The following is an 11420-nucleotide window of genomic DNA, read 5'->3' as shown; positions in this document are numbered from 1 at the left end:
AACTAACTAAATCTACAACAATTATTATCCATATATTTATAGCATTCCTAACATTTGAAATATAATATATATATATGGATTATTTATTGCTACTCAGTGATCTAATCTAATCTATATGGGGTTGCTCAATTAATTTTTATATATTGAGGCATTCGCCATACATTAAATAAAAAAAAAAAAAACATTTTATCACTTTAAACTATACATCAGACACTTTGCACCCTAAACCATTCATATGCACGCTTTGCACATTAAACTGTGACCCTTGTTACACTTTACACCTAGCGTTAGTTTTATCGTTAAGTTAGACAGAAATTAAGAACACATAATTTGCACATGATTTTTTCTTAGGTGGCATGGTGTTTAAAGACCAAAACACCATTTTCACTTATAAATAAAATAAAATTACTTACATACATGCAGGAACAATTCAAAGAAAAAAAAAATCAGATTTGCAGCGGCCTTTATCATCCCTGTTTTTCCTCTATTTATTCTCTTCTATTTAAAATTGATTCAGACTTATGCTATTTTTAATTATGAGTTTCAAGACACCCCCCCCCCCCCCCCCCCCCCCAAAAAAAAAAAACTTTTTTCAGTTTTCAAAATAAAACGTTTGGTTATTTCATAACAATTTGCTCCAACCACGTGTTTCAAAAAAAAAAAAAATTGCTTTATCCACGTAAAAGACAATCTGACAAATCAACCACAACAAAGCGGTTAACCAAAAACACAATGCTTATTATCCAACTTCCATATTAAATTCATTTTCGATTTTGACAATTGTGGAAAACTTTGAAGCGTGAAGAGGGGTATTGCTCAGGACAGGAGGTATGTATTTTCAATAAATTTAAGTAATATTTAAATTTTACACTAATATTTACATGTAATGTGTATCCCCTCTTTGATAATTTCTATTTTTTCTTGATCAGGATTGCTTTTGGTTTTCTGAAAGTGCTACGTTCACAGCAGAATTAGATATAGGATGCACAAATTCAGAACCCATTCGAGACTAAAGAAAACTTGCAGTATCGGGCGTGAGTACCATTCATTATTTTTATCGTTTTTAGTCTTTATTTTAAAAAATATGTTCTATTTTAGTCTCTACCATCATTCACTAACAGAAAATATCTACATAGTAGACAGAGTGCATTGATGGCACACTAAAAACTTACCTGATCATTAAAATAATAATAATAAATTTATTTGTATTTTTAAAAATGCCACGTCAGAAATTTAATTTTTTTAAAAAGGTACATCAGATAAAAATAATAAAAAAATTTCTAAGATAATTATTTTTAAAAAAAGAAAATAAATTAGTTAAATTATTATTTTTTCTTTTTTTTGAAAGAACATGAAGAACTTAGAACTATGTGTTCTTCATTTTCTTCCCCAATTAAGCTTGCCCAGAAAATTAAAAATTAAAAATTTAATTTTCTTTTCTTGCATTTTCTTATCAACCAAATCCATAAAATCACTCAAATTTACAAAATAAAAAGACATGCCCATAAAAATTTAGAAAACAAAACACACAGACATTCAACAGTTACACAAAGCAATTCAATAAGATTTTCTTATGCTTTGAAACCAAACACAAAACTCAATTCGGACTCCCTTAATATTCTCAAACCTTCCTTTCTCTCTTCCAAAACTCTCACAGCTCTTTCTAACTCCATGGCTAGCCTCTCTGCTCATCTCCACTGCTGCTGCCACTAAAACCAACGGTGGTTCATTGCCTCACCACCTCTGACCAACCCACTCTCACGATTCACTCAAGTCTCTCTTTAGCCACCCGTGACCGACCCACTCTCACGAATTGTTGTATCTCTCTCCCAGATAGGCAAGTTTCTCTCTTTCATCTCTTTATCTCTCAGCTCAGTGGTGTAGATCTAGGTTTGTGGGTTGTGGGTTTGTGAGTTTTGCTGATCTGGGTTTGTGGCGGATTGGTGCACTAATCTGTGACGGATTTATGGGTTTGTGGGTTTGTGAGATTTGTTGATCTGGGTTTGTGGGTTTGTGGCGGATTGGTACATTGATCTATGGCGAATTTGTGGGTTATGATTCCAGAGGCTGGGTTTGAGAGAATGGTCGGATTTGGAGGATGGTGGAGATCGGTGGGTTTCCAAGTTGGATCTGATTTTGTGTTTTGATGGATTGGTGGATTTCCAACTTGGAGATTGGTGTTGATTTTATGAACAAGGAGGATGCAGGTCTTTTGATTTTAGTGTGTGTATGTTGGGTTAAAATTTCTGAATATGCAAATCTGTTTCTAGGTTTGATTGTTGGTGTATGTTGATTTTTGTGTTTTCAATTTTGGGGGTGTATGTTGATTTCTGGATTTTGGTTGGTGTATGTTGATTATTGTTTGATCTAAGTTTTGAATTTTGATTTGTTTGGTTATAAAGAAAGTATTGGAAAGACAAAGAAAAGAAAAGACAAGAAAATAGGAATTAATTTACTAAAAACATGAAGAATATGAACTATAAGAACACGAAGAACACAAAGATGATCTTCCAACAAAATAATGAAAAGAAAATGTTAGGACATATGTGATTCACTTGTTAGAAATATATGTAACTATTTTATGTAATTAGCTAATCCTTTGACAATACGCACTTTACTTGTATTTAAGTAGATCTACAATGTGTTTAATACTTCAAGAAAATTTGTTTCAAGATCAACTGTTGAAGCCATACAAGTCTGTCCAAGATTCAAGTCTAAAAAGTGCATGTCATTAAAGCTCGATAGCTAGCTCGACAGCTAGCCATCTATCGAGCTTGAAGAGCTATTCCAGCCTCGCAGCTCGATAGCAGCTCGACAGATAGGGTATCTGTTGAAGTTTATGAAAAACAAAATTTCAGTTCTGTTTTAACTCCAATCCTTGATTATGTGTTTGAGCTTTCTTTTCTTACAATCCTAGACATATAAAAGGCTTATTTTAAGGGCCGTCAAATTGGACATAAGTTGCACAAGTGTTGAGCAAAGTTTGTTCAAGCAAATTGTGACTGGAGATAGAGTTTACCCTAATTCATCTTTCTTGTGAAAAAGTTGCTGTGTTTGTACACCATAGGATTTTGTGATCAAGTATCTTCTGGATCTTCATCGTATGATGAACTTAAGAACTTTGCAGCCAACAACTTTCTCTAATTGGTGATTAAAGTCGCGTACTAGGATCCGCGTAATTGGTTAGTCACGTACTGGGAGTCATGCATTATAAGGAGAGATTGTCACTACAGAATAAGTCCAATTGGGTATTGGGGTAAGGGTTCAACTGTAGGTTGGTATAAGGTATTGGGATTCCTTTACTTGTAACCGCTTCTTGTGATAATAGCGGATTCTCGGGAGTGGTGATCTTAAAATCACTCAGTAGATTTTTGCCGTGTAGGTTTTCCCTATTCGTAGACAAATCACTGTGTCAATTTATTTTCCGCTATATACTTAGTTTAATTGGTGATTTGTTTATGCTACCATGCATTTGCATATTAATTTGATTAATTAATAAACTTGGCTAATTAATCAATTAATTCATCACAAAGGGTCAATATGTTTTTGGCCTATTAAGTGGTATCAAAGCAGGCACACTCGGATTAGGTTTTAATCTTTGCTACGTGATCCATTGACCCCTGTTTGTCATGGATAGAGGACAGTCTCTCATTATACCTTATTTATTTGATGGTATTAGCTATGCATACTAGAAAGTACACATGAGAGCTTTCTTGCAATATTTGGATGAGAAGGTGTGGCAAGCTGTAGAGATTGGCTGGACCAAACCAAAGGAAACGCCAACCGATTGGGATGATGCTAAAATCAAGGCAACAAAATTTCAATAGCAGAGCATTGAATGCCTTATTCAATGTAGTCACCAATGAAGAGATCAAGAAGACATCCTCCATTGAAACTACGAAGGAAGCATGGACCATCCTCCAGACAATCTATGAGAGAACAAAGGCTATCAAGGACTCGAAGTTTTGAAGGCTCACTACTAGCTTCGAAGAGATTAAGGTGGAGGAGGATGAGTCGTTCGATGAGTTTTATGCCAAGCTCAGGGACGTAGTGAACTTAGCCTTTAATCTTGGAGAAACCATTCTTGAACATAAGATTGTGAGAAAGGTGCTCAAATCTCTACCCGAGAGATTCCATGCCAAGATCACCGTGATCGAGGAATTAAACGACATTGATAAGATTCCTTTGATAAAGCTGGTTGGTAATTTGCAGACCTATGAGTTAGGTTTAACAAGAATAGGCAAGTTGGGTAAGGGCAAGAGCATGGCATTGAAGGCCAAGAGCAGTGATATAGATGAGTCTTCAGATGATGAGGATTCTAAGATGAAGTCCTACATTATGAGGCAATTCAAGAAGTTCATGAAGAATGCCAATGGGAAGGGCTTCGAAAAGGACCGTAGGCAATCCAGTTCTTCTCAGTTCAAGAGCCAAGATAAAAGGAAGAAGGATGCTAGGGATGGCGGTCAGTACACTGTTCCTTCATGACCAAAGTGCTTTGGGTGTCAAGGTTTTGGTCACATGAAACAAGAGTGCCCCACATATCTCAAGACCATTAAGAAGAGTAAGGCACTTATTGCTACATTAAGAGACACTGAGCCTGAAGATGATTTCGACAATGAGGATGACGGAATCTTGAAAGCCTTCATTGACATTGTCAATCCTACTGAGGGGATTATTGAAGATGTGGACGAAGAAGAGGAATTAGTGGAGTCTAAGTTTGAGAAGATGGATGAACAAGATGACATCCACATAGCCTATGCAAAGTTATACAAGGTCTCAGAAAAGCATGAGAAGTTGTATAGGTTGACCACTAAGAAGCTCAGTGATGTGGAGCTTAAGCGTGAAGAATTTTCCACAAAGTTTAATGAATCCAATCAGACTATTAGAGCACTGAGGTTTGAGAATAACTTCTTGGTTGAAAAGATCAAGAAGCTTGAGGTAGAAATGTTCCAAGTTAGAGCTCAACTGGAAAGAACTTCAAGCGCAAAGCTCGATGAAATACTCAGTATTTAGAAATCTACTTTAGATCAAACTGGTTTAAGGTATGATTTCTCTTCTCCTACTGTTGCTTTTACTAGTTCTATTGTTTTTGTTCCTCTTGCTAATAATGTTGAAATTCAGAACACTAATGTCAAAACTGATTTAGCTAGTGAGAACAAAGATAAGAGTAAATCTATCTTAGTAGCACCCCCTAAGCAAGATAAGAAAGAAGTTAAAAACCCTAGAGTCAAGAAGGCTAACTTTCAAAAGCCTAAATAGAAGAAGTAGCATCTCTGTCATCATTGTGGAACAGCCAGTCATACTCGACCTAATTGCTATAAGTGGCTAGCCACTTAACAGAGCAATGGCATGATCGCATCGAGAAACCAGAATCAGTTTCCATCCTCATTTTCTCCTCTTGCAGATCTTCGCAAAACCCTCATGTTCCTTTCGAGCTTGAACGGTTTCAATTCTTCCCCCTTACCCCCGGATTAAGGGTTTGTTAGACGGAAAGGTTCTTCCAAGGTATGGAAGGAAAAAGGCTCGAAGTGATTCTATCACTCTCTCTCTTTCCCTTTCTCTCTCTCTTCTTGTTTTTGTTTGCATTACTTGTGTGTTTAGCTTTCAAGTTCTGAGTTAGTCTAGTTTTTATGCATTGCATTATTTAACATGTTTTTGTTTGTTTTCAGTTTTGTTTATTTTGTTTTTGATATAAAAAAAAATTGAAAAAAAAAATCAGAAAAATACAAAAACAATGTGTGTTTTGTGTACATTGGTACTTGTGTACCTTGAATGGCCATTGAAACAAAATTTTCTAAATTTTGTATCTTTTTGTAACTTAGATGAGCATCTCTATACACAACTAAGCAAGTGAGGTTTATGGCTCGTGTTTGTGATGAGTAAAGTTAAGTAATATCTTGTACTTAACACTCGTATCACTCTTTTTGACGGGAAGGACTAGAAAATCCTAAGAGAAATGCATAAATAACCATCTCACCATTGTTGCCCACCAATCATTAATGACATTTGTGTGCTTTGGCATAGCAAAATTAGAATGTGAAATGCTTAACATCATTGGGTATTTCTTTTATATCTCTTATATGCCCATGCATGATTTGCTCAAAAAGAAAAATATATATATTTGCAAAGAAAAATCAAAAGCAAAAAGATCAAAATGCTTTAAATATGATTGCAAGCGTGTATTTTAGGAGATGTGGGAGTTATAGGATGTACCTTGATGGTGATAGTCCCCATCAAACAGTTATGATTGTGTGTGAGTTGTTAAAGTGATTTTCTTATATCTCAAATTGTCATAACAAGTATACACTTATGCAATCTTGCAATGTTTTTCACACACAACACGCAATATTCTTTGCTACTCTTGATACATGTGCAGGTACAATGTGATTTGGTCATCACAAGGTTTACATGTGTTAATGTATGCTCACTAAATTGTCTTGACTTATTTTTGAAATATAAAATTAGTTAGACTTGTTTAGTGTGTGTGTGTGTGTTTTTGAGATCTATGTGCTTAATTTTTTTTTGGTTGAGAGATGATTTTAAGAGTTCAAAATGTTGTTTGGATCATTGGTTGAGTTGCATGCTTGATTGCAGAGCCTTCAGGTTTTTATCATGTTAAGTTGCTATAGTGATGCAGAGTTAATGCACGATGCAGAGTTAATGCACAAGCTTGGCAAGTAACCGAAACTTTCATATCATGCTTGAAATTGCAGGATGGACCCTTCTCTTTTCATTACAAAGAAAGCAATACAAAGCTTTGGCTTTTTACAACACCCCCAAAACTGGGCTATATACAACATCTCCAACATTGGGCATTTTACAATACAAAGAAGTTCAAATTTACAAATTGTAGAGGCTTCATTCTAGACAGGCCTCGCCTTCATGGAGAAGATCTTGAATTCTTGGCAATGTCCTCCTTGATGCAAAGTCCTAGCTACTTGCCACAAATTTTATCTGTACACATTTACATGACGGGGCCATTAGTGAATGCATGCCCTTGTAGGGTTAGAAACCCTTAGGGTTTAGGTATGACCTAATGTGCAAGTAATGGAGTTGCATTTCCCTAGGGGTTGATTATGAATGTTGTGTAAGCAGGATGGATAGAACCTAGAGTAAAGCACAAATTTTCAACACAAGCAAAAAGGGTAGACCTGCAAATGGAAACTGGACACTTTCCCCTTGACTCATTTTGAAAATAGTCCTAGCAAGGACATCCTACCCTAGGCTTGGATGTTCACTCGTCTTTGGCTCTTCCTAGTCCTCACGGGATTTTGACTTACTCTAGGCCAACTATATGAGACACGGCTTAACTGGTAAGTTGGTATTAATCTTAGGGGGGGCCTCGATCATCTAATCCTTTCCTTTATAGAAGTTGTGGGATAAAGCAGATCAAGGGGGCATTTTCAGCTACTCCTGTCCACCCATGGACCTAAAAATGCCTACAAGTCAGCACCCAGTAACTATCTAAGGTATATGCATCCAGTAATCGCCTTCAATGCTGAGTTCGAGTTTGACCAAATATGAAGGGTGATGTCATGCATTTTGAAATAAAAAGGGAAAGACTTTCCAAGCACAACAAATATATGAACAAATAAAGGTGTAGCAAAAACTAGATCTACTACCCTAGGTTTGCACCTGTGAAGGAAAGTTGTAAAGCATACTCTAGGAAAGCAGAAAAGCTTCACGCATATGAAAATACCTCAAAGCCGGTTTTTGGAAAACCATTTGAAAAATATTTCTGATTTTTGAAAATAGTTTACTAAGGATATAGTAAAAGCATTTTTCAAAAAGGAAAGCCCCGAAGGCTAATGCCAATTTCAACGTTTTTGAAAGCCAATGACCAAATATTAAGATTTTATCAAAAGTTCTAAAGGCTAAACTCTCTAAGTATCCCCAGTGGAGTCGCTATTCTGTAAATGCCTAGCGGCAATTCGACCACCCATCACGATGACACTAGAGTACGTGCTAAAAATTGCGGTCCAGGAGCTCAGTTGTTGTGAAGAAGGTCGAGACCTCTAGTGTGAGTGATAGAATCGGGTCAATGATAAGTGAAGTTGCCACCAATCATTGGGCTTTTTCTAAGGTGTGATTGGTCAACTAACTCTATTTGATTTTATTACCAATTTTAGGCTAAGAGGAAGGTTGTTTTCCTAATCTAATATGGATGGGTAAAAAATCATGATTCTTGAATTCAAAAGTCTGGTTACGTGTGGGGAAGGTATTAGGCACCCCATAACACCTGTCCGTAGACAGTCCTTTATTTTGGCAAAATTTTAATTTTTGGACATTGGCATTAAAAATGGGCTATTGGCATTAGCTTTCAAGGCTTTAACAGAATTGGGTTTTGAGGTTTGGATTCGGAAAGGGTGTGGTCTTGATCAATGCTTTACTAGTTTTAGAATCATTGCCAAATTTCCATGACGAAAATCCGGCAGCATTTCACCATATTTTCATGACCAAAATCTAGCAACGCTTCGCCTCTGGTGCATCATAGCACACAAAATACTATTCTCACCAAGCTTTTACTGTGAGAATACGACAACGAAGGTCCCCCATTTTCACAACAAAAATTTGGCAAAGTTTTGAGTTTGGTACGATATGCTGCACCGACAAGGTTTCACGCTTGTGTACGCGGTGCGCGTCAACATTTTGAGGCGTAGATACAAAAAATGTAAAATAGACATTGCCATACCCTAGGAAAGCGGCCCAAGCAAGATACAAGGAAAGGAAACCGTAGTACATGGTTCTAAAGAAAGCTAAAAGAGAGAAAGAGAAGACCACTTGGAGAGGCTAGGCCTCCTAATCCATTGAACATTGCCCCTTTTGGGCTTGCGTATTCTTGCTTACGTCCTTGCCCTTTTTGGCTCGCGCCTAGGAAGTCGCTTCCTCGCTTTAAGCATCCTAGCTCCAAATATGCACATGCAACAACAAGAGAAACACAAACCAGCAAACATGCAAAAAAACAACTTGAAGGAAAGTGGTATGCTGTCGCAGGCAACCAAAAATAAAACCTATACTCCTAAAAATATATGTAGTAGTGTGAGTAAGGATCGTTCCCACAGAGAGTATCTAGCCTAATTTTATGTTACGTGAACAAGGAGGGGGGGTTTGAGTATAATGAAAACAATTATAAGCAAAACAACTAAGGAACAATTCAAATTAAAGTATCAAAATCAATCAAGAAAACAAACCTTGGTCAAAGTCAACATCCACCATCGAAATTTTACAACTGATCATCGATGCAAGTATATATCAATTCACACTTTGAATATTCACTATTGGAACTATTTTCCTATCTCTCCTTAGTCATAGTTAATTAGAAAACAAGCGATCTAATAAACCCTAACTACTAAACAACCTAAGACAAGTGTTAAAGGTTTAATTTAGTAGCAGCCTTAAGAACTAGAGAGATTGATGAAGCTAAACAACACAAACACAAGCGGTTGTATTTAATTTAGTCGAGCATTATTCCTAAGATCTAATAATTTCTGACGCAACAAATTATTAAATCTTGGTTGCTTCACAAGTTAGAGAAATCAAACAATTACTGATTTGATATCTAACCTAGCAGTAGATTGCAGCGAATAATAAACTAGTAGGCCTCTTAGTAATTAAACGAGACAATCATGAAAATAGGCATAGAAGAACATCCGATATTCAAAGCATAAATTGAACAATAAAAAAAAATTAGATCTCACAGTTTTATTGATTCCGAGGCTTCAGTTTCCTTCAACCAAGTATAAAAGTTTTAGCCACACAGAGCCATGACAAAAAACTCAAAGGAGAAAATTAGAGAAGAGGAGAGAGAGAGGCGTGTGTGTGTCTCTGTAATTCTGATTTCTCCTCCCCTTTTATACGTTAATTCCCCCTTTCCCAAGCCTACAAAATCTCCTAAAAATATTCTAAATAATAACATCCAAATCTGACTAATTAAGGAAAAATATTAAAAATAAAACAAAGTCCTAATATAACTAGGAAAGTGGTGTTTTTCAACTGGAAATTTCGTGCATCACATTCCCTCATGTTCCTTTCGAGCTTGAACGGTTTCAATTCTTCCCCCTTACCCCCGGATTAAGGGTTTGTTAGACGGAAAGGTTCTTCCAAGGTATGGAAGGAAAAAGGCTCGAAGTGATTCTATCACTCTCTCTCTTTCCCTTTCTCTCTCTCTTCTTGTTTTTGTTTGCATTACTTGTGTGTTTAGCTTTCAAGTTCTGAGTTAGTCTAGTTTTTATGCATTGCATTATTTAACATGTTTTTGTTTGTTTTCAGTTTTGTTTATTTTGTTTTTGATATAAAAAAAAATTGAAAAAAAAAATCAGAAAAATACAAAAACAATGTGTGTTTTGTGTACATTGGTACTTGTGTACCTTGAATGGCCATTGAAACAAAATTTTCTAAATTTTGTATCTTTTTGTAACTTAGATGAGCATCTCTATACACAACTAAGCAAGTGAGGTTTATGGCTCGTGTTTGTGATGAGTAAAGTTAAGTAATATCTTGTACTTAACACTCGTATCACTCTTTTTGACGGGAAGGACTAGAAAATCCTAAGAGAAATGCATAAATAACCATCTCACCATTGTTGCCCACCAATCATTAATGACATTTGTGTGCTTTGGCATAGCAAAATTAGAATGTGAAATGCTTAACATCATTGGGTATTTCTTTTATATCTCTTATATGCCCATGCATGATTTGCTCAAAAAGAAAAATATATATATTTGCAAAGAAAAATCAAAAGCAAAAAGATCAAAATGCTTTAAATATGATTACAAGCGTGTATTTTAGGAGATGTGGGAGTTATAGGATGTACTTTGATGGTGATAGTCCCCATCAAACAGTTATGATTGTGTGTGAGTTGTTAAAGTGATTTTCTTATATCTCAAATTGTCATAACAAGTATACACTTATGCAATCTTGCAATGTTTTTCACACACAACACGCAATATTCTTTGCTACTCTTGATACATGTGCAGGTACAATGTGATTTGGTCATCACAAGGTTTACATGTGTTAATGTATGCTCACTAAATTGTCTTGACTTATTTTTGAAATATAAAATTAGTTAGACTTGTTTAGTGTGTGTGTGTGTGTTTTTGAGATCTATGTGCTTAATTTTTTTTTGGTTGAGAGATGATTTTAAGAGTTCAAAATGTTGTTTGGATCATTGGTTGAGTTGCATGCTTGATTGCAGAGCCTTCAGGTTTTTATCATGTTAAGTTGCTATAGTGATGCAGAGTTAATGCACGATGCAGAGTTAATGCACAAGCTTGGCAAGTAACCGAAACTTTCATATCATGCTTGAAATTGCAGGATGGACCCTTCTCTTTTCATTACAAAGAAAGCAATACAAAGCTTTGGCTTTTTACAACACCCCCAAAACTGGGCTATATACAACATCTCCAACATTGGGCATTTTA

General features: G+C 35.8%; 1 long non-coding RNA gene across 1 annotated transcript; it reads left to right on the top strand.

Moving 5' to 3' along the window:
* The first annotated feature begins 656 nt into the window (after window positions 1-656).
* On the top strand, window positions 657-7063 carry LOC136065630 (uncharacterized). The gene is made up of 3 exons (XR_010627252.1): window positions 657-828; window positions 930-1034; window positions 6714-7063. It is a non-coding gene; the product is annotated as an uncharacterized LOC136065630 (long non-coding RNA).
* Window positions 7064-11420: the final 4357 nt, after the last annotated feature.

Source organism: Quercus suber, unplaced genomic scaffold (assembly GCF_002906115.3).
Source record: "Quercus suber isolate HL8 unplaced genomic scaffold, Cork oak 2.0 scaffold_1058, whole genome shotgun sequence".
NCBI classification, from domain to species: Eukaryota; Viridiplantae; Streptophyta; class Magnoliopsida; order Fagales; family Fagaceae; genus Quercus; species Quercus suber.
This window is presented reverse-complemented; position numbering and strand designations above follow the sequence as displayed.